The 25585-nt window shown below is 36.3% G+C and overlaps 1 long non-coding RNA gene across 3 annotated transcripts in view; it reads right to left on the minus strand.

Annotated features, from left to right (window-relative positions):
• LOC120092140 overlaps positions 1-18323 on the minus strand; it is a 64641-nt gene extending 46318 nt beyond the window's left edge. For 2 of the 3 annotated variants that reach the window (XR_005485922.1, XR_005485921.1), the window contains exons 1-3: positions 18104-18323; positions 17733-17803; positions 17576-17646 (exon numbers count right to left, since the gene is read on the minus strand). This is a non-coding gene — a long non-coding RNA (uncharacterized LOC120092140). Of the gene's footprint in view, positions 1-16474; positions 17647-17732; positions 17804-18103 lie in introns of those variants that run through there. The other variant, XR_005485920.1, reaches the window with a different exon arrangement.
• Between the last annotated feature and the right edge of the window lie 7262 nt (positions 18324-25585).

Genomic DNA, 25585 nt, shown 5'->3' on the forward strand with positions numbered 1-25585 from the left:
CCTAGACAAGATGCCGTATGTCCGCAGTTCCAGACTCTCCAAGGTGACCCTCAAACATTTAGCCGTGAGAGCCTTTGTAAAAGGATCAGCAATGTTGTGCTCCGACGCAATCTTCGTGACTATCACATCACCGTGATGCACAATCTTTCTGATCAAGTGGTATTTTCGCTCTATATGACTTACCCTGACGATGTCTCTGAGGCTCCTTCGAATTTGTCACAGCCCCGCTGTATAACAATAAAGAGTGATAGGAAAATCTATATTTGGAAGGAATTTCCTCAGCCAAACAGCTTCTTCCGCTGCTTCACAAACGGCTACATATTTGGCTTCCATAGTGAGTTCGCGATGCATTCTTGCTTGATGCTTCGCCAACCTACAAACCCTTCATTCAGAGTGAAAACTGACCCCGATGTCGATTTGCGAAAATCTCTATCGGTCTGAAAGTCAAAGTCGTGTATCCTATAAAGATCAGATCCTTATCTCCATACACGAGCATGTAGTCTCTCGTTCTCCGAAGATACTTGAGGATCGTCTTTACCGCCATCCAATGATCAAATCCTAGATTGGACTAATACCGACTGACAATCCCTACTGCATAACAAATGTCGGGTCTGGTACACAATATTGCATACATTAAGCTTCTTACAGCTGAAGCATAGGGAATCCGTCTCATATTCTCAACCTCTTGAGGTGTCTTAGGACATTGATCCTTAGACAAAACGATTCCATGCCTGAAGGGTAATAAGCCCCTCTTGGAATCCTGCATTTTGTACCTGATCAACATTTGATCGATGTACAATGCTTGAGACAAAGCTAATCGTTTGTTTTTACGATCCCAAATGATCTGGATCCCTAGAACATACTATGCCTCACCCAAATGTTTCATTTGAAACTGGGCAGCTAGCCATTTCTTAATGTCAATCAGATACCCTACATCATTCCCAATGAGTAGGGTATCATCCACATACAGTACCAGAAAAGCTACTGAGTTATTCATTATTTTCTTGTAAACACAATGCTCATCAAAGTTCTGATCAAAGCCAAACGACTTGACCATAGTGTCAAATCTAATGTTCCATGATCTAGATGCTTGTTTCAGTCCATAAATGGACCTATTAAGCTTGCAAACTTTTTGCTCTTGATCTTGAACAATGAACCCCTTTAGTTGAGTCATATAGATGGTCTCCTCAAGATTACCATTAAGAAAGGCAGTCTTGACATCCATTTGTCATATTTCATAATCATAAAATATGACTATGGACAGGAGTATCCGGATAGACTTGAGCATGACAACAAGTGAGAAAGTTTCCTCATAGTCAACTCTCTCAACCTGGGTATAACTCTTTATCACGAGTCGAGCCTTAAAGGTTTGCACCTTTCCATCTATACCTATCTTTCGCTTATAGATCCACTTACACCCAATAGGTCTTACCCCATCAGGTGGATTAACAAGCTCCCAGACGTTATTGAAGTACATAGACTCCATTTCCTGGTTCATGGCCTTAACCATTCATCTTTGTCAACATCCTCCATTGCTTTCTTAAAAGACAATGGATCCTCAACCCCATCATTCGAACTGAAGTTTTGGGCTTCAATCAAACCCATAGCGATCCGGTGGGTTCATAACCCTTCCACTACGTTGAGGCATACTTAACTCTTGAGCTGGTTGACTAGATGTACCGACCTCAACAACTCTTGTTCATCTGTCGGCCTGTTTAAAAACTCTTGTTGAACCCTCAGTAGTCTCAGTCTTACTAGAAATCTCACGCAAAACAAGCTTACTTCATGGCTTATGATCCCGGATGTGGTTTTCTTCCAAGAAGATAACATTTGTAGAAACAAACACTTTGTTCTCACTCGGATCATAGAAGTATCACCTCTCGTTTCCTTGGGGTGGCCTACAAAGAGGCAAACCTTCGAATACGGTTCCAACTTCTTTGGGTTAGTCACTAGCACATGTGTCGGATAGCCCCAAATCCTGAAGTGGCATAAACTACCTTTACGGCCTCTCCACAACTCAAAAGGTGTTTCAGAAATACTTTTCGAGGGAACGTTGTTCAGGATATAGCATGCAATCTCCACTACAAAAGCCCAAAACGAGTCTGAAAGATGAGCATAACTCATCATAGACCGAATCATGTCTAACAAGGTTCTGTTTCTCCTTTCTAATACACCATTCTACTGAGGTGTACTAGGGGCCGAGATTTGGGACGCAATCCAATGTTCTATCATACAGTTCTGGAATTGGAGGTCTATATACTCTCCACCACGATCAGATCGTAGTGTTTTTATCTTCTTACCTAATAAGTTTTCAACTTCAGCCTTATACTCCTTAAACTTGTCAAGAGCTTCAAACTTACGTTGCATTAGGTAGAGATACTAGAATCTTGAATAATCATCTATGAAAGAGATGAAATATTCATATCCACCTTGAGCTCTAACATTCATCGAACCACAGAGGTCTGAATGTACAAGCTCCAAGGCTTCCTTGGCTCTGTAACCTTTTCCAATAAAAGGTCGTTTGGTCATCTTGCCTTCGAGACATGATTCATACACCGGCAAGGAGTTTTCCTCTAAACTCTTTAGAAGTCTACTTTTTCACCAACTTCTCAATCCTATTGTGGTTGATGTGACCTAACCTTAGATGCCAAAAATGGGCGTTTTCCTTAGGAGAAACCTTTGGTCTTTTAGCTGTTGTTGTTGTACTGAACATTTCAATGTTAAACAAAGCTTTTATGACTAACAGCCTTAGTATATATAAGTTATTTTCCATTAAACCATAACCAATCTCCATTCCATTCTTGAAAATAAACACTTTATTCTTAAAAAAGGAGATGGTATACCCTTGTTCAATGAGACAAGAAACTGAGATTAAATTCCTCTTAATATGAGGAACTACGAAAACATTATCCAATAACAGATAATGTTTCTTGTCAACAAATAACTTCAGCTTACCTACAGTAACAGCTGAAGCAACCTCACTAGTATCGACTCGTAGAGTCATCTCTCCCTATGGCAACGTTTTCCAGGAACTGAATCCTTGGTAAGAGGAACTGACATGATTAGTAGCACTCGAATCTAAGATCCAGGCAGAATCATCATTCTCTACCAAACACGTCTCCAAGGCCAATAAATCAAATTTACTGTCTTTCCTCCTCTTTTGGAGAGTAGTGGGATCAGTGTCAGAACAACTGACACTGGTTTCGTCATCCATCCCTTTGTGCTCGACAAGTAAGAACTGACGTCCAAACAAATCTTGCAACAAGTCCATGATCTCGCGTGCAATGACCATGTTCTCAACCCTTTTGGCCAAAACATCAAGTATGTTAGCCAAAATGTGAAGTCGGGCCAATGAATTAGCCTTCATCTACACCTTATATGCATGATGAACACTTTGCGGTGCATCAAGGGTCGGGACTTGAAGACATTCCTCAACCATGAAAAATTTGAGGTCGTTTGCCATAAAATATGTTTCACACGATTCTTTCCACTCTATGTAATCAGTCATATTAAAAGCACTAAACGAAAATACTAATGAGTTGCTGAAAAGAAAAACATATTGACCTATGTTAGGTTTTAAGCAAATACCCGTTGGAAAACAAACAACATCCAATAAAGTTTTAGCAAAACTAATATGAACCTCGTGTGACATCTAGTTTCCCAATGACACTTCAAAGGTTTAGGACAAAAGTCGCTGAAGGGAGGTCAATTATCCCTCCTCTGAATTGAGAAGTTCTCAATCAGTCGTTAATACCAAAACAACTCTTGTTTCTATAACGAATAGTCATCATTGATTTGGTCAAGAGATCATTAACTTACTTAACTATCTCCCATAAGGTGACCCGCCATTTTAGGCTCTAGAGATCCGCCCCAAGCAGCTAATCCGAAGGGAAAAAATCCAATTGAGGTAAAACCTAAAGCGACCCTATTCATTTCTGAAGTTCACCTTGATCTTAACCAACTACACAAAGCCTATCCGAAGGGGGACGCTCCCAGGGCGCCATGAGGGAGTACAGAATGGTCTCACGATGTGAACCAATGACAGAGACCATAGGATGTGTTAACACACACCCTTGACCCACTTACTATAAACACCTTTCTGCCCACCTTGATATTGACTCATGCAAACACCATCTGAAGAGGGATGCTCCCAGGACACCACGAGGCCAAGCATGAATTGTGAGTGGAATCATAGACATCTCAGATACATCTCTTCCTCCCACTGAGTATTTTATAACCTAGGATTTAGTTTACTTAGAAAAAACACGGTTAAGGATTTTAACTAAGTGACTTTTAGGTTTGCCTAAGAGTAACGTTTACCTTGGTTAGTTAAACAACTTTTGATCATCATCTATTAAACTCTTTAACGAAATCTTTGTCCAATTGTCGCATGCTTGTAGAAAATATATCTACTTCACCTTTCTAGGTAGATTCCCAGGTAAAGGTGTTACGTCTCCATCAACTTAAGAACCCCAACATAGAAAGAGCCCGCCTTAGACAAAAGGTCCCTTAGATAGATTTAAAACGAATTTAATCTTTTATGCCAATCAATTCAATCCTATTAAACCGATTTTAAAAGATTAATCTAGGTTCCTAAACTCTTTAGAACCATTTGAACTTAGGTCTATCTCAATCCAATTTTAAAACTCTTTTAAAAAACTTGAGTTCACTCTAAGTCCGCATGCAACTCTTTCTTATTGATTTTAGTACTAATTTTCTTTATAACACTTATAAACGGAAACAACCAAAACCATAATGCAAAGCTAAGACATGCAAGACATTCATAACGATTATAAACAGTCTAAATATCATGCTCAATGCATTGTTCATTTATTGCTACTTCTTTTATATAACGTTTATACAAAATCAACAACGAAACAAGCATAACATGCTTCCATTCACCCTTAGACTATAACACTTATAATAAAAGGATGATGCATGGTAATGCTCACTGCATGCAAAATATCACTCTTATATTTCATGATGCAAGTGCATGCTTTCATGTAATTTTTTCATGCTAGATTATAACATTTATAATACATGATGCATGAATAAATGCACAACCTAAGCTGGGCTTTTAAACTTTACGTCAAACACTTTGCCATATAAACACCATACATCACATGTATAATTAATAAATGTTGATGAACCGGGTGAAATTTCCTCAAATCCACAAAAAAGAAAGCTAACTATTAAAAAAAAAAAAAAAAAGTCTATGGTTCAAACAGGTGAACCGGGTCTTGAACTATTCAGGCGAAGCAACGCATCTCCAACTATCGTGTATCAAACAACCTGCGATCGTCTACACGAAAGAACAAATAATTTGCTCTATCGTTTACCAATGCTCCCAGAGTTAAATGATCGTTTAACAATGATCGTGTACCTTTTACTAAGCGATGAAGGTATGTGATCGTCTAGCGCGCTCCGTACAACACCAGCCTTACACGATTGTCTAAATGACTATGATGCGGCAAAGCACCATTGCCTAAACGATCGCTTAGCGAGCGCCTTCATATCATATACCACGCGATCGTGTAGGTAGTAACTAAGCAATGAAGCAAGTTAACTACACTATCGTCTAGCACGCGCCTTCTTCTAAATGATAAGCATCAAATGCTCCCACTATGATCGTCTACCTTCAGCGTCTACACAATCGGGCACCAACGTTACGCAATAGAGTAAATTATTTACCCCATCGTTTAGCATTAGCTAAACGATCGTTTAGTAAATACTACACGATCGTATAGAAAAATCTACACGATCATTTAGTAAATACTACACGATCGTATAGAAAAATCTACACGATCGCTTAGATAAATCTCAATGATCATTTACCTTAGGCTACAAGATACAACCCGCTCTTGGTCTTCTTCCTCATTGAGAACCACTTCTCCATGCTTCGAAACTTCATCACGAACGACTCAACTAACTCAAACTCTTTGAGTTACAGACTTGATTGTATGTTAATTATGCCCCAAAATACAGGGGTCCTTACAAATTAACACTTTGTAATTGAATATTAAACAAAGGAAATTAACCCCGTAAACATTCATCAGCTCCATCCACAAAAGCATTTAGCATTAAATACAAATGCAGAAAACCCACAAAGACTGTAAAAGAAGTTCAAAACAGAATTGAAATTTGGAATATCAGAAAAATCTGGCTCCGATAGCAATTGAAGGAAATCAAACACGAGGATTTCCATGAGCAGCGGAAGGATCTTTCCAAATTTCAATCGTATATGAACTTTATAATTACAATCACAAACGGAAATATACGGTTATGCATAAAATAGAAATTATAGCATGTTTTACTACAGATCAAGGGAAGAATCAACAAACCTTTGTAGACTCATCTTCAAGTTCCTTGATCACGAATGCTCGATACAGCAACATAACAACACACGAACGTTCGTCCAACACGACCATTACACTACATGATCACCGCACACTCGAACTAAGCGATCGCCAAGGTCACAAACACCGCAAAAGGCCTCCACAGAACCTCAACAGTGTCGAGTTGAGTATGACACCACCAAGAAGGTTACCTTGGTATTCTCGGTGAGAGTATCCAGAGCGTGGGTTGTGTGTGGACTTGGTTTGAGGCAAAAAACTGGAGGAACCATAATCGTGTAAACGATTAAGCAAGTGGAAGATAGAACAACCTATCGTATAGATCGATGCCCAATCGTTTAAGAAACGTTATGCGATCGTCTAACAAAAGCTATGCGATCATTTAGCTCATCGTCTAGCTGAGTGTCTATCGTGTAAGAACACTCCACGATCGTTTAGCTAACTCCAAGTTGTCGCTTAGTAAATCTGATTTACTTGACTTCACTGTGAGAATTTTCAAAGAATCAAATTCTCAAAACTTCTTTCTTTTCTTTTCTTTTTTTAAATTAGGAAAAAAAATTTCCTTTTATCTCACAGTTACCATGAAACCACCAATAACCTTCCACTCAATTGGTTATTAGAGAAAAATAGATAATTATCCAATAATTAATATTATTATAAATATAAATGATAACTAACTTACTATAATATATTTATAACCTATAGTTTTAATATTTCATTTCATGAAACATATAAACCATAGCTCTTTTTCTATTCCATGGCACTTAATATAAATCTCATTTATATTAATCCTCCACGTGATGTATCTCATACATCATATCGATCATATCATATATAATCAATTTACCTCTTGTCAATTTGAACATTTCAAATCAACACCAAGAACTAATCCTTAACTTGAATCCATTGAGTTACCAAGGGGACCTTATGGACCCGTAGCTCAAAACTCCAACGGTACGTGAATAACTGACTAAACTCTTTAGTCATGGGAGCCACCATCTGTTAACTGCAAGGCACTCCACTAAAGACCGATAGTTGTACTCCTTACCACAGATATATTTTGTGTCCATCTTAACCAATCAATAGTGCGACAACCCTTCACAGATCGCTCGTAGGTACAACTCAACCAATAACCGTTATGCCTCTGTAGTTACATCTAACTCCTTAAGTACCACTGAATCCTGTAATGAACATAAGTCATAGTCCTACTATGACTGAGTCCTCTCTTTCAAAGGGAAGCTGTGACCACTATGTTCAAGCCCCAAAATCAGCCCTTAATGGAGCAATCTCTCTACTTACTCTTGCTTCGGGGAAGGAGTGAATTGTTGGTGTTAATGCCCTAAAGTCTCATGTCCTGTAGTTTGTAAACAGTTTGTATGAATGCTTGTGTTGTATAATATATGATATTTACTTCACATCTTGATTTTTCTCAGTTGTTTGTTTTATTTTCTTTACCACAAACCAATAAACATAAAATCCCTAGTTATCTGTAGTATATGGATATAGGAGGGAAACCTTATCCTGGTAACGCTACGGATGCAGCCCGCTTTGTGGAATGGTCACAAGTGTTATGACTTGTCACAGATGGTCTGATCCTGATCATTTGTGTAGGGGACATGCGAGCAGGGGCGTCCTATACAAAGATTTTTTATAAGACCTAACCACGAAGTGTTAACATCTCGTTATATAGCATCGTTCATGATAGAGACTTCACTTCACTAGGATAACCATAGGTAACATGACCTCAATCTTGAGTGAGTTGGGAACTCCTGCCATTGAGGGCGGTCTTTTGATTTGTATGGGTGTGAGTGGCCAGGTCGCCGATTCAAACCTACCATTTTGGGGATTCGTCTGATTTGGGAGCTGGGAACTCAGCTACACAAGCTGGAATTCACTCTTTCCCCAAAGCAGGGGTAAGTAGATAGATAGCTCCCTTAAAGGTTGATGCTGGTGCTTGAACGATGTGGCGCCATACACCTTCTCTTGGCCTGAGAGGTGTTCACACATAGTTGGACTATGTTGTATTGTTTATTAGAGTAATCAGTGGTACTTAAGGAGTGAGATGTAACTACAGGGGCAAAATGGTAAATTGGCTCAATTGTACTTACGAGCATCTGTGAAGGATCATCGTACTCATGATTGGTTATATCTTGGACACATAAATATATCTATGGTAAGAAGAGTTCAGCTGTTAGTCTTTAGTGGATTGTTTGGCAGTTAACGGATGGTAGATCTCATGGCTAAAGAGTTTAGTCAGTTGTTCACGTACCGTTGGAGCTTCGAGCCACAGGTGTAAAACCCGAATCCTAATTACCTTAAGTAAACAAGTATAAGTATGTGATGTCTTCCAATGAGTTTTAATGAGATTATGTTTTGGTTAGGAGTGATGAAGGAAGAAAGCAAACTAAGGAGCAAGAAAACTCTCAGATGGCTATGTAGGAAAGAATGGTCAAATTTTGGCTAAGTATGGGAAACCAAGAGGAGACCATGCTATCCTAAGAGATTTAATGTTGAATTGTGCTGTAATGGAGTGGGAAGAAAATGGCTTAATAAAATCTCAGCCATTAATCTTCATTAGTGGGCTAAGTAGCCCAAGGAGATTTCATGCAGGATTTTGGGCGGTGGTACGCAGAAAGGCCAACTTCATTTAATTGGTTTGAACAAATTACTTGGGATATTTCTATAATTCTAGTGGCATTCGAAATCTATGAGAGTCTATTTTCTGCGGCTATGATGCTGGAGGGAAAACTCACCAGAATAAGGCCGGAGGAGCAAAAAAAATATGAAGGGTTTGTTTCTCGGGTGAATCTAGGTCATCAGTGAATAATTGAAGCTCCAAGAAGAATCACGAAGATTTTTTAGCTAAAAATTTGAGATAATATTGTTAACTCAGTTATAAATAACTTTGTAGAACGAAACTTTTTAAGATGAGGCCTGAAAATCGAGTTATATATTTTTGAAATTTGAACTGGAAATTGTTGAACAAGCAGGCAGCTGCTTGAATTGGAGCCAATGATGAATTTTTGAATATCCAGATAAAACGACGAAGAATTTTGAGCTGAAATTTTAAGGTAATGTTTCTAACTTGATTCTAAGCAAGTTTGTAGAAGGAATTTCCTTGAGATCAGTTCTGGAAATTTAGTTATAAAGTGTTGGAATTCAATCTATAGTTTGATGCTCCAAAATTTTTCTAAGTGTGGGGAGTGTGTGCGATCAAAGGGTGCATTTTTTTGACACCCAATCCCTCAAAATTGGCTAAGTGTCCGACCCTCAAGGTGAATGATAGGAGGCACAATGTGATGGTTTGGCATGTGAGCTTGATTTATTGAGTAGGCCTAAAAGGAAGGCTAATGTAAATACTAAGTAGTATGCTTATATGTGTAGGTTCAACTCCCATTGGAAAAGCCTATCAAGCCTTAAGGAAGCAAACTTGAAGGACCTGTGAGTGATTATAAATGATTTATAAATGCTTTATAAATATTTTAATAATCCATGCTTTATTGATAGTTACTTTTATGTTGGTTATTTTACAAGAAGTTCCAAGCAACGCATTTCTCTAAAGTTTATAAACGCATGCTAGTTACAAAGTTTATGAAATATGCTTTGGTACAATAGTTGAACCATGGTAGTTTTCAAAAGGAGATTTTATGACATGTTTATGTTACAAGTATTTGTATTATGTTTTAAAGCATACATGCTCTTAATGTTGTTGAGCATACGTTAGCAAATGATGTTCTTGTGAAAACTATAATGTATGATATCAAGATTTCAGTAAGCATGTTTTATGAAAATGTTTTCCTATTGGGTATTTTCAGCTCAATACTAAAGTACAAGGAGAAGGTATTCGAGCTGTACTACCTAGTTTCAGTTATGTTATTATTCTTATACTGAAGTACATAGAGAAGGTATCAGAATAATTCACTCAATTCAGTGATAAGCAGTGATACCCTGCCTCAATTATGATCCTTGACATCAGGATCTAGTTTGCTCTACATGCATGTATGATAGTTAATTAGTTCAATAGGATTGAACAAAAGGGTTTTTTCCTAGCATTGGCTGTAAGGTGCTGAACAAAAGGGTTCTCACCTCAACCCAGACTTATGTTTGAGAGATCGAACAAAAGGGTTCTCTCTTAAACATAAAACCCGATGATAAGATTGAACCACGAGGGTTCTTTCCTAGTATAGGCTAGAAGGTGTTGAAAAAAGGGTTCTCACCCCAGCCCAGGCTTATGTTTGAGAGATTGAACAAAAGAGTTCTCTCTTAAACATGATACCCGACGATAAAATTGAACCACGAGGGTTCTTTCCTAGTATTGGCTAGAAGATGTTGAACAAAAGGATTCTCACCCCAGGCCACATATCCGAAGTTGAGAGATCGAGTAAAAGCGTTCTCTCTCAATCGAGAATCAATTTAGCTATGTTTTCAGATACAATGGTTTTAAAAGTTTTATGTACACGTTTGCTTGGCATGTTTTAGTTCCAGTATTATGTTTTCTAGCTTTCAGTTTAAGCATGAGATTTATGTTTTTATTAAGTCACTCACTGGGCGAGTAGCTCATTCTTTCAAATGTTTTTTCTTTTCCCATGTAGTGGTCATCTCCCCAGAGGTTAGCTGTCATCCTGCTCTGCCACTCAAGGACTCCAGTTAAAAGTCCAAAGTAGAGAGAGAAGTTTTAAGTGTTTACTCTGTAAATGTCTGTACATATGTGTTGCTCATATTAGGGACTAGTAAAGTATATTGGGACCGTTGAACCCTGTATGTGTTAATATGATGTAATTATGTTGTTGTTGATCCCAGGTATTCTGAGGTTATTTTTTTAAAGTTTCATTAGCTTAATGAATGTTATATATGTATTCCAGGGAACTAAGCAGGTTAAGGATATTAGTTAGGCAGTAAGTGCCACAAAAGGGTTGATAACTATTATCGTCACATTCACTTCCATATTAAGAAGGGTAATCTGGGAGAGGCTGTGACAATAGGTCCATAAGATCCCCTAGGCAGCTTGGATAAAGTCGAGAATCAATTTTTGGATCAGTTTGAAATGTTCAAATTGACAAGAGGGAGTTCGATTATATATGATATAATTAAACTAGTTAATTATATATGATATAATTGACTAAATGTATGAGATACATTATTTTGGAGGAAATTAGATATAAATATGATTTATATCAAGTAGAGGAGAAAATACTATAGTAGATATATGATATCAAACTATAGGTTCAGAATATAATATGATTATATTCATTTATTAATTAATTGATTAATTATGTGATAATTGGCCATAAATATCTCCTCAATCGTTCGTTAGTGGGAAAATGAAATTCGGTTATTGTAACTGAAGAATAAAATGAAATTTTTTTTCATTTTGCAAGAAGTTCGGAAAGATCGCTCAAGGTGTGAAAACGTCACTATCTCTTAGCTGAGAGCCTATACGATAGTGCTTTATCACGTAAACGATCGCACACCCCGCGTCTAAACAATCACTCACCTTCTCTAAACGATCGCTTAGCGTGCCGATTTTACGTCACGATCGCTTAATAAAACCTACACGATCATATAGCTTTCTCTAAACGATAAGCATCCACTATACAATATTCTTCTCCCACTTGTTTATCGTTCTACACAATCATCCCGTTCCTCCTTCCTTTACCAACTCCATCAAAGACCACTCTTTAGATTCTCACTCCGAGAATACCAAGGGCTCTAAGTGGTGGTGTCGTCCCCACTCTTGCTTGTTCGTTTGCTGCCGTTCGTGTAGACGATCGTGCTGTTGGTAGCCGACTGTTTGCTGGGCGATAAAGAACGTAGAGGTTTGCTTCAACTGGGTTGAGTTCGAAGTGAAGAGAGCCTTCAACTGGTGCGTGTACTCAATCTCTTGTATTTTATTTATCAAAGCATACCGTTAATTAGTGTAAAATTGCATACCTGTTTGTTAGAATGTATGTGTGGTAATTCGGTCACAATCAAACAGGAAAGATCCGAACGCGCTTATGGATACTCTTGTATAAGAGTTCCTTCATGAATTCCATCTTGTGTAAGTGAGTTTCCAGCTCCCAGATCAGACAAGTCCCCAAAAAAGTAGGTATGTTGAGTGGGCAATATGGTCATTCTCACCCATATTAATCAAAGGACCGTCCTCAAAGGTAGGAGTTTCCAAAATACTCAGGATTGAGGTCGTGTCATCTATGATCATTTAGGTGAGATGTAAGTCTCTAGTATCTCGTGGTCCGGTTTTATACAAACTCTTTGTATAGGACACCCCCGCTCGCATGTCTCCACATGAATGGTCAATATCTACCATCTGTAGTAGTTTACATCACTTGCAAACCTTTACCACGCAGGCTGTATCCGTAGTGTCACAAGGATCAGGTATCCCACCTTGATCCTTGTACTACAAACCTATTTAGGTTATCACTTAAGACATGATCCACTTGTATATCACATATACATGCTTAAGTTTACATAAGATAACCATGGAGCTTTGTTTATTGGATATGAGTAAATGCCAGAATGAAATAACAGTTATTTTATTCATAAAACAATGTGTATCATTACAAACAACGAGACTCCGGGAGAATTAGGACATCAATCCCAACAAAAGGATCGTCCAACTTAGGTTAAACGAACGATTAATTTTTTGTGCAAGAAATCATTAGGTTTTATTAAGTGATCTTCTACTTATTGCTACAATTTATATGTTTGTTACAGTTTACTAAGATAGTCGTCTCTACTGAAAAATATTTCCCTGCTACCGTCTCTTGCATGGTCCACAAAATGAATGACCTAATTAAGAAGAAACTTATCACAGGGTAGATGTTGATGTTTAGGAAAACATTATTTGGTCCACTACTGAACGTGGACCTTGTGTTCAATGGGTAGTTGTTCCACCATTTTTTTTTTTTTTTGTTAAGGGAGGTTAATGATGAGAACACGGATGTTATAAGCTTCAATATATTGGAGAAAAAAGTAACATTCACCCAAGATGATTTTAATCTGAGAACTGAGTCGTGGCCGACCGAGGAAACAATTGAAAGAATACAAGCGGAGAGAGATTACAACATCTATTGCTCGAACCGAAGGACTTAAATGAGAAGAAGGAAAAACTTTGTAAAGATGTTGAGACTGCTTTTGAAAAAGTCAGATTTACAAACGATGAAGATGTCATGAAGGTTGCATTGGCATTATACCCCAAAGTTGTGATGATGGGAAAAGACAAGCAAATACGATTCGACGTTAAGACATTTGGGATAGTCGATGACACCGAAGTCTTCAGGCATTCTGACTGGCCGACTGTCTTATTCGAACTTTTGTTGAATAGTATAAGTGCATTTTACGTGAGAAGAAGGAGTTGCACGATATAAAGAAAGCAGCAAATCCCAAACACATCATATACTACTGTATAAAGGGATTTTTCCTTGCATTCCATTACTTTTCCAATTGAATTCAATATGTATTCAATGGGTTTGTGTAAACCCCAAACTCTAAGTTTCCTAGATAAGCATGTTTAGCTAAAGGAATGTTATATTACATATTTATTAAGTAGCAATTCATGTTTATTTATAGGAATTATGAAGGAAGGGAAGGAAAAAAAACATATTAAATGAGGGGTGACGTGGCGGTTAACCCTTGAACTCGGGAGGTGACAGGGAGATTAAAAGGAAAAGAAACTTCAAAAGCTTGGTTTCGGTAATTGGCATGAGCAAATTTAGTGAAATTAGTGCCATTTGAAAGCTGGGAAAATCTAGTTTTCGAGGTTATCTTACCGGAGAAAGATTGTAGGAGGAGAAGAGCAAGAAGTAAAGAAAGTGCAAAGGAGGTAGAATCTCGGGTTAATCAGAGCCTGAGGTGAAAATTGGAAACTCTAGGCTGAACTATAAGGAATTTTTGGCTGAAGTTTTAAGGTAAGAAAGTTTACCCAATTCTAAACATGTTTGTAGAAGGAAGTTCCTGCAAAAGAGGTTTGGATTTTGAGTTATGCATTTTTGAAATTGTAACAGAGAATCTGTGCATAAGCAGACAGCTGCTTGGGAAGAACAAGCAAACAGCTTACCGTGGAGAGTTATAGCGAGATATGGAGAATGAGGATCTCGCTTATGAAGGAAATATCGTTGATTTTATGATGAGGATCTCACTCTAGAAGGAAATCTCGCTAGAAATTGGGCTGAATCTCGCTGGTAAGGTATCGCTAGGATGAAAGTTTGCTAGGAAAAGCTTGATCTCACTTATGAGGATCTCGCTCATGAGGATGAATTCACTCATGATGATTATCTCGCTAGCAATGCTGTCTTTGTTGATGAAAGTTCCATTAGTAGATGAACTATTTGAGGTATTTTGCTAAGAATTCTAAGTAGTTTAACCGGGAATTATGTCCTTTCAGGCCAAAAGGAGCTAGGAGAGGTATATAAACCGTTAAAGAGCCCCGATGAGCTGTGAGTGACTAAATGAACTTAATGTTTTCAATACTTATGCATATAAGGACAAGTAAGTTACAGTGACATTAATGATGAATTTATACTCCCTCAAGCAACAAATGGTTGCATATAACTTAACGTATGTTTTCCGGCTTGTATATGTGTAACACATGCCAAAGTATGTCGTGTAATCATTACAAAAGTTAAGTTTCTAATATTGAAATATGCTTCTTAGGGGAAGGTTATGAGATAAGGAGTTCTTGTGTAAATGATATGCAATGAACCTTAATTTGATGCTACGAAATACCCCGATACCGAAGGACATTTGAGAAGGTATCTGACCAACTTGGTACCGAAGGACATTTGAGAAGGCATCTGACCAACTTGGTACCAAAGGACATTTGAGAAGGTACTTGACCAACTTGATACCGAAGGACATTTGAGAAGGTATCTTAATAGCTCGATATTGAAGGACAAGTTTTGAGAAGGTATCTGAGCAGAAGTATCTAAGATATGATGGTACTTAGTATGGCCATGTGCACGTAGACAATGATGAATGAGAGACCGAAGTATGGGTCTCCTAGGCCATGCACCACCAAAGGGAGGCCGAAGTATGGGTCTCTTGGCCGGTAATAGACGTTGGGAGGTAGAGCGTTATAGGCTCGTTCTCAACTAAGGAATAATGATGTTTAATGATGTCTAAGAATGGTTTAAAGCTATATTTAGAGACAGTCGTTTGAGATACTTATTAGTATATTTACATGTTTATAGTGATGTAATGCATGATGTAATACGATTCTATAGTCACTCACTGGGCTACTAGCTCACAGATTTTCTGTGTTTTCCTTTTTCAGGTAGCAGTCAGATTCCTCAGGGTTGATTCTGCTGCTGCTTGCCACTGAAAGACTCGGCTTATTAAGAAGATTTAGGTATTGATCTGTCTATGTACACATGTTTTGAGAGGGACTAGGGCTTTATTGGAGTTGTTTGGGCCATCTGTGGATATTTTTTTTTTTCCCTTAGATGTTATGTCATGGTTGTATGCATGTGTTTATATAATATTGTATAGAACCTTAAGGAGGCATACTATATGCATACATTATTAATATTTAACAAGTTGACATTTAGATTAGAAGGCTAAAGTGGTGAGTGCTGGCAGTAGGGCTAGTAACTACAGCGGTCATATCCTCTTTCAGATTAAGAGGGTAATTTGGGAGGGGATGTGACAGTTTGTGACAAATTATGTATGTGTATCAAATGTTTTTTTTTTCCGCATATTATAGGTTTGGGCTTATGATATACTGTCAACATCTAATAAGTTTATAGCCACGAAAGTGAGCAAGAAGGAAATACCACGAATTTTTAGGCGGACGTGTTCTCAGGTTCCATTGTATAAGTTGATGGATAAGAATATATTCTACCCCAAAACAGTAAGCATCTCTTACAGTTTTTAAATTATGCTTATAGTTTATTAAATGATCGCCATATTGTAATAAATGATTGTCTAAATCACTCTAAATGATGCCCTACATATTTCTAAACTGATTTTAACATTATATTCACTGATTTATAATTTAAATACAAGAGAAAAATGATCTCCTTGAGTGTCGAAAAAGAAAGAAGTCAACCAAGTTTTCACCAGAAGAGGTCAAAAGGGCAAAAAAAAAAGAACCATTTTCTAATAGCTATGGGAAAATCAACATCAACCACAACTGGCATAGTATTTTAAATGGTAGAAGTAGGAATGGGTGAAGAAGTAGTAGAAGAAGAATTACCAGAATCTGTAACAACCCAACTTTCTAAGACTTATCTAGGTCGTTACCACATGCATACATAAATCTCAAAATGACTCTTTCATAAATTATAACTAAAAATCAAAAGAATTATATTAGATAAATAGTTTTTGTAAAATCTAAATAACTAAAAATCTTTGATTGGAGTCCCCCTAAATAGTAAGTTCAAAATAAACTTCATGAAGCTTTATAAAAACTTCAAACAACGGAACTCTACGTTCAAACATCAAGATTGGTATCTAAAACATTAAAACATGAGAATGAGTAGAAGCATCTCTCTAGTCCCAAATGGCACAGTCTCAAATTCCCTCTATCATTCGTCGATGTGTCCTTTATTTTTTTCTAAAAAATGTAACATTAAAAAAAATGAGTATAAAATACTCAGTAAGTAACATTACTACCGAGGTTAGGCTATGCATTTATGTCTAATAAATCCAACATTCTAGTGGGACATACAAAAACATCTACTTATCATAGATGACCATCTAGGTGATAATTGAACCCCGAAGGAGTCACAAACTTCTATTAAATCCCCAAGGAAACACTAACCTCTGGTGAATCCTGAAGGAGACACTAACCTTTGTGAATCCTAAGGGGGACACTAACCTTTGTGAATCCTGAAAGAGAAACTAAACTCTAGTGAATCTCGAGGGATCACTAACCTTTGGTGAATCTCAAAGGAGACACTAACCTCTAGTGGGTACAAGATTACGGGTTCGGGGCGACTATCATTAACATAAATATCATGCAATAAATCAGAGTCCCTTAATAATGGAATTATGACATTATGTTCATACATCCTGATAACATATCATATAAAATTTAGTTCATGCTCATTCATCCTTTTAAAATTCTAAATCATGTTCATACATACAATATAATTCAAACATATTTATTATATGCTCATATATTCTCTCTAATCAAGCATCGCGATTTACAGTCTTAGAATCATCAAAATTATCCTAATTATATCACCCGACACAAAGATGGTTCTAATAGTAAGATTACATACCTTGAAATTAAGGCTAAATGTGTTCAAACAAGCTTATCTCCCCTTTGCCTAATAAGACCTTGAGTCAAGCCCTAAAATTATAAGCCATATTTAAAATGGATAACTAAGGCCTAATTCCAATTGACAAAATTTATTTCAATATCTCCAGTTAACTTACCCAATAACTTTTACTTACTAAAAACCTCAAAATCTGCTGGATAACCACCAAAAGCTCGCTGAAATGCACTTCTAACATCCAAAATTCATTGATATCATCAAATCAGAACAAAAATTTGATGGAAATTCAACGCAACCCCACACAGTTACAAAATCCTATCGAAATTTACCCTGAACCTACTAGACAGCAAACAATCACGCCTTAACCCCTTAATCTAACACCAAAATGTGATGGGTATTAATAAATCGAAGCTGAAACTTAGTGGGTGTTCAATAACCTTCAAGAAGTCCAACTAAATTAATTAAATCTTACCCCAAATCCAAGATTCCAGCGAAAACCAAAGGCAGTAGCTAAATTAGGTGTTGACTTACTTTAGTGGCGATCTTGTCGGGCTAGCGGCGTTAGATGGTGGTCAACGACGGTCAGATCTAATATCGACGACAGCGACATCGACTGCTCGAACGAAACACCTTCTTTGCGCAACAGCCGACGTTCGAACCACGACCGAAGGACGAATGAGCGACAAGCAACGGTTGAGCTTCGACGTGGACCTGCAGCTTCCACTCACCACTCCCCAGCTTTGCAGGAGAGTTATATTCTTTTATTTTAATTAATAAATATATTAAATAAATCAAATTCAATAATATATTAATTAAAATTAATTAAATATAACTAATTTAATTAATTTATTAAATATTAATTAATTAAATCCAAGTTAATTAATTAATTTGTTAAATATTATATATTAAATTTAATGTAAATATGAATCATATTCTAATATACATATTCTCTATTAACATACATAACCTTAATCATATTTAGTTTATCCTTATACTATTCACATATGCAGTCGGGTGGGTATGATGCATGTGTGTGATTATTTTTCTTTAATAAAATTATTATTTTCGTTGTTATTTATCTCATTTTTTTTGTCTTCCGCGCGAGCATTTTTCGACCGAGTCGTTCCGTCAAAAAGGTGTGTGTTCCGGTCGATAACGGTGTATTTTCAATCAGATTTTCTTTTTGGACTATTTTATCCTGAGGACAGTGTGGCACTATTCCCGACCTGCTTGCACACTTGGGTAGAACCGCGAAACGTATTAAAGAGAGCGAGCTACGCGACTCAGCCTATAACGAACTTTTGTTTTGCAGGTTCCGTTCTTTGCTCGATCGTCGTTATCTGACTGTTTGCTGCTATCTTATTCGTCGTCTGAGGGTCTTGTTGTTAACAACAGCAAGGAGATAATGGGGAGGACAGCAAACGCCACATATAAACAACAATGGGAGAGGGAGTAATGAAAAAGATAGATGGAGCTTATAAATGGTTATCTACAACTAACCGGTCTTTGGAGTAAGCATGCCTCCACTACAAATAGTAAGAGTGGTTCCCTTGTTAATAACTTTTGTGAGGTATTTAACTTTACTATTTTGGAAGCTAGGGATCAACCTATTATTTTCCTTTGTGAGTGGATTCGAAATTACTTGATGAGGAGATTCTAAAGAAATAGAGATAAAGTAAAAAAGTTTGAAGTTCCTATCTAAGAAGAAAATTGAGCAAGAGAAGATGCTAAGTAGAAATTGGGCATCCACTTGGGCAGGAAATGGTAAATTTGAAGTTAAAGATGGTTGAAAAAATTTAATGTGGACTTAGATACTAAAACATGTTCATGTAGAAAGTGGGATCTCACAGGATTACCAATGTGCATGCATGCCATTAGTTATATCTTTTATCAAGGTGATCCTATAGAGAAATATGTACATGAATATTACAAGAAAGAGGCATATCAAGCTACTTATTAAATGTAGTAGATGTAAAGAGTATGGATACAACAAGAGAAGGTGTAAAGGACCCATTGAACAAAGAAGTGAGCCTCAGGTTTGTAACCCAATTTCTATAGCTTGTTCTAACATACATTTATTATTCTAATTCATGTTTTTAATTCATTGACACTTTTTATGAAGGTTCTAAGTGTGCAAGAAACAACTTCTACTGCTCCAACATCAAGTGAATGCCTATGAAAGATAGCCCTTTTTTTGTATAGGATGACAATATCAATAGTCATCTGTGTAATTGATATTATAAATATACAATATGCGTATCTATGGAAGGTTTCTAATTTGCAATTGATTGCGTTGAAAATTTGAATTCTTCAGCCCAAATTCTTAAAACTTAAATAATTTGAGGATTTTTAGACCATCACTCCACAATAGGATTCTCCTCAATTAGTGGTTTTTAATATTGAGTATTTGCAGCATCTCCAGCCCTTGTTTCTTCCTTTGATTGTGCGGTTATTTTCTTTTATAATCTATTTATAATTCAGCTATTTTAAAATTGACTGCAAATTTGCAATTGTATGAAAAATTACGCCTACATGAGAGATCATATTGTGTTGGGGATTGGGTATGGAGAGAGGACTGGCTCCATGAATGGACTTGTTAAGACTTATATGTTCTTCAGATTGAGAAAGTTCATAAAACAAGTAAACCTAGACTAAAATAGGTAAATCTGAACCTGTGGATGGATTTTATAAATTAGTTTAGTAATTTTTTTCTCTGTTATGATTTTGTTAACAAACTTTGGCATGTTGCCTTCTATACACGTGTATATATAGTTGTTACGTATTCCTTTTTTACTTCCACATTTTCTTCCGTTCTAAAATCAAATCATGTAGAGCCTAGTCATCCAAATATGCATGTCATCTCATCATTATGTTAAATAATTATAGAATTTTAACCGTAGGGATCGATGCAAACATTTTTTAAAAGCTCCGGGACTAAAATAGGCGTTTTGGAAAGTTTAGGGACCAAAATAGAACAACTTACAAAGTTTAGGAACTAAAATAGGATTTAAAACTTTAATTAAATCTTTAATTAATTCATCAACATTCATTAACTACACGTCACTTCGTTAAAGACCCACACTGACTCTTCACATTGTAGATATATTCACATGTCCATGGATCGGTCCTTCACTAATCGCTCATAACTATAGTTATAGTCCAACTATAAACTAAACTCCTCTGACAAGTGAGAGGGTGAGCCACTTGGAATCAGTCCTTAAAAAAGCAATTCATCTACTTGTCCAAAAATCGGCAAGGATTTAATTTCATCTTGTGTAGTTATGTTCTTAGCTCCCTACTCGAACAAATCTCCAAAATGGTAAGCATATTGAATCAGTAGGATCGATATGATAAAATCCTAGAGAGGGGTGAATAGGGTTAATTTTAATTAATGAAAACTTTTTACTAACATGGGTCCAATTAAACAAATTAACAAAAACAAACTTTTTGCTAACAAATAATTTAAACAATAAATTCATGCAAATAAATTCAAGCAAAATAGCCAAGTAATTAAAACTAACACTTTTAAGCACCTAATTTAATTTTAATAACAACATGGAGGATGAATGTAGAAATTTAAGAACTACTAATCAAAATACACAAATATGAGCAATGAACTTCAAGAACAAATATTGAAATTAATTTCATGTAATAAACTATAATAATACTTTAATTGCAAAATTAAAGTAGTATATGGATAGAGAAATTAATATCAAAAAAAAAATTTGTGGTTCGGTCAAACTCGATCTACGTCCACTTTCTCAAGTACCTCTTGGAGTTTTGAATAAGGATCTCACTGACTCTTTTCACGGATTAGAGTTCAACCACTACACTACTCTTTTTGCGAATTTAAGAACAAACTCAATCATTTCTACGGATTATGATCGAACTATTACCACCACTCTTTTTCAGTATCAAGAGCAACCTTGACAAGATGTTTGAAAAAAATTAAATAACTCACCTAAGAAACTCTCTAAAAGAGTGAATTTACAAATTGTAGCACTTAATGAATCAATCCTCATAATACAATATATCTCTCTCAAGAAAAAGATGAAAATAAGAAAATTGAAGATTGAGAGAGCAACAACGGAAGCTTTGTATTTTTGTATAGGATTGAAAAATATGAAAGTTGTTGTATAAACTTTAGAGAAGAAAATGAGTTTAGAAAGGAAGGGAAGAGGAGAAATCCATATTCAATTTGGGCTTTTAGATCTTGGAAAAAACCAAGATTTTTTTTACTTCTTTTGATACAACTAGCCATTAGACACAAACATAAAATATATTAAATTCATTTTCTTTTTAAAACCAATCAAAAAATCAAAAGCTAACCATGTGTCATTCTTCCATTACTCCAAGTGGCACCTTTCAATTGATCCACTTTGATGAGAAAAATTCTGGCACGTCATCATCTCGGAATTATCAGTCAAATATAAGCATGGTACAACATAAGCAATAATTGTACCAATTTTGAACAAAATGTTAATCGGGGATCAAGAAAGTACCAATTAATAAATACTCCTCATATGAAAAAGAATTCCAAACAACATTGCAAATCACATATATTTTCAACATAAGACAAACATCAACTCAAGATGATTTTCATTCAACAGTACAAACCACAGAATATGTATAACTTCATGCTCAAAAAGGCATTTAATGAAAACTCTAATCAATTTCACCCAAAGGATAAGCAACATATTTCAAACTCAATATCTTTTTAGCTCAAAACTTTTCAAGAAGAACACAAGAATAGTGATAAGTGCTCGCAATATTTGTTGGATGTAAAACTAGAAGTCCTTCTAGGATCCTTGCAAACACTCACAAAAAAACTAACTTAGATCAAACTTAGAATCTATGATGATCACTCTTAGATCCTAAGACAACTCACTCCAGGAGTAGCTTGACAAGACTAGTCCAATGAATTGATTTAAACATCAAATCTAAAACTAGATTTGAAAGAAAAGACAATACCAAAGGGTTGAATAAGCAAAAGCTATTTTAAAGGCCAAACGGTCGCGCATAGGATGGAAGCTCAAAAGTCATTAAAAAACAATTAAATGTAAATTGTAGAAAATAATACCTAAGAATTTGGAACTTAATTGCATACCAATTTAGAAGTCAAAATGCAAAACTAAAAATGTAGAAAGTTTTCAAAATGTCTTAAATAACTTCTGTTGAATAAGAAATTTTGGACCTATCACAAGTTGCCACGTCATTTGCTAAATTAATGACAAAATTCCAAATCATTAAATTTGGGCCCAATTAGGAGTTGACATATGTCCCGAATTAAAGTTGAAGACAAATTTCGATGATGCCACGTGGTTTTATCATGACCGTTGAATCAAATAAGATTAATTTGGTCCAATTTGATATTATTAATTGGGTCAAAAACCAACTAAGCCCAAAAATAAGTTGAATTTGACCCAAATGTCAAATCAGGCCTAAATTCGATTAATTGGGCCCAAAGGCCAGACCCATGAACTAACCAACCCCAAGTCTAACTAATTGGGCCCAAAGGCCAGCCCTATGGATCAACCAAACCCAAGCCTAAGAAGCTCATCCGAGAGCCCTATAAATAGACGAACTCTCTTCATTTGTGAAGAGCAACAATTCTGCATTCCAGAGAGCTTAGAGGAAATTCTCTACAATCAGAAGACTTTTTTACTCTTGAAGCTGACCACGCTTGAAGATTGAAGTCCTTTGAAGATACAAGCATTCTGAAGACTGAAGTTCTTTGAAGATACAAGCATTCTAAAGACTGAAGTCCTTCAAAGATACAAGCATTCTGACCACGCTTGAAGAGTGAAGTCCTTTGAAGATACAAGCATTCTAAAGGCTGAAATCCTTTGAACATACAAGCATTCTAAACATGCTTGAAGACTGAAGTCCTTTGAAGATACAAGCATTCTGAAGACTGAAGTCCTTTGAAGATACAAGCANGAACATACAAGCATTCTAAACATGCTTGAAGACTGAAGTCCTTTGAAGATACAAGCATTCTGAAGACTGAAGTCCTTTGAAGATACAAGCATTCTGAAGACTGAAGTCCTTCGAAGATATAAGCATTCTGACCACACTTGAAGAGTAAAGTCCTTTGAAGATACAAGCATTCTAAAGGTTGAAGTCCTTTGAACATACAAGCATTCTGAATATGCTTGAAGACTGAAGTCCTTTGAAGATACAAGCATTTTCCCAAGATTCGAAGCCCAAGAACATCCACACACCCCAGTTCTATACATCAAGTCTACGCATTCAACCAAGAGAGAATCAGAGGATCAAGCACTAGAGATCGAACCACATCGCATCAAATTAACATCAACATCAACACCAACTTAAGTTCAACTCCACGAAATAAATTTCTCCGAAATCCTCGTGTAAACACTAATCCTCCAAGAAGATCAACAAGCCCGAAAGCCGATCATCCAAGAAGATCAACAATCCCAAAGGCCGATCGTCCAAGAAGATCAACAAGTTTAAAGGCCGATCGTCCAAGGAGATCAACAAGTTTAAAGGCCGATCATCCAAGAAGATCAACAAGCCTAAAGGTCGATCATCTTAGAAGATCATCAAGTCCAAAAGTTGATCATCCAAGAAGATCAACAAGCCCAAAGGCCGACCATCCAAGAAGATCAACAAGTCCAAGGACGATCATCCAAGAAGATTATCAAGCCCAAAGATCGATCATCCAAGAAGATCAACAAACCCAAAGGCCGATCACCCAAGAAAATCAACAAGCCCAAAGGTCGATCGTTCAAGAAGATCAACCAGCTTAAAGATTATAGTTTATTTTGAAAGCATCAAAATGTTATGTATTAGAGATTGTACTCACTTTCCACAAAATTAATACAAATACAAAGTTCAAGTTCCACGAAATAAATTTCTATTGAAATCTCGTGCGAACAACTCCTTTAGAAGGCAACAAGGCTAATATGCATGTTTGACAAGGTTTGACATCATGTTTTTCCATGCAGTGCACATTTGACCGCATTTTCTTCACAAAATCTACACACTTTTTTAGACCGCCATGCTATCTTTCAAACTAGAGGATTTTTTTCCATGTTATCTTCATGTCATTCTCTTCTTGACTTATTGAACTAACATTATATAAAAAATTTGGCTCAAAATTATTTTTCGTTTTTGGTGAATTTGCTATCTTTTGAAGGTGTAGTGTGAAAGCCTCTTGAATCTTCTTTGTCTTGCTTCTTGTAATTGCTCCCTCGAGTACATGCAATGGTTCAATGGTTGAATTGACATCATCCTCCATTTCTTTAAAAGAATTTATCCTTAAATCAAGGTCTTCATTTCCTATATCAGGAGCCAAATCAGCCACACTAGAAGTAGAACTTACATTGTACTCACCTCGAAGATCTAGTTTGTAGGCATTGTTATTGATCCGCTCTATCACTTGAAATGGACCATCTCCTCTTGTTTGAAGTTTAGACATCCTTTGATCTGGAAACCTTTCCTTTCGTAGATGAACCCAAACCCAATCGTTGGGTTTAAAAATCAATTTCTTCCTCCTTTGGTTCATGCTATGGACAAGCTTTTGATTCTTCTTTTCAATTTTTTTTTTGACTTCTTTATGCAAAATTTTTATGTATTTTGCCCTTGTAATAGTTGCATCACTAGTAAACATATTAGGTGGCAAAGGTGACATATCTAAAGAAGTTAATGGATTAAAATCATACACAACCTCAAAAGGTGAACAATGAGTGGTATTATGTATTGCTCTATTGTAAGCAAACTCTACAAAAGGTAGAGTATCCTCCCAAGACTTGAGATTTTTAGAAATTTGTGACCTAAGCAAACCCCCCCCAATGTGTTATTTACCACCTCAATTTGCCAATCGATTTGTAGGTAACAAGTTGTTGAAAATTAAAGTTGAAGGGATTGAATCCCAAGCGGAAGCGTGTGATCGCTTGATTTTATTTTTGATTTTGCATAAATAAAATACGGTATAAAAATAATAACATAAGTGATAAAGAAAATCAAGATTAGCATGCATTTAAGAGA

Source organism: Benincasa hispida, chromosome 11, assembly GCF_009727055.1.
Source record: "Benincasa hispida cultivar B227 chromosome 11, ASM972705v1, whole genome shotgun sequence".
NCBI classification, from domain to species: domain Eukaryota; kingdom Viridiplantae; phylum Streptophyta; class Magnoliopsida; order Cucurbitales; family Cucurbitaceae; genus Benincasa; species Benincasa hispida.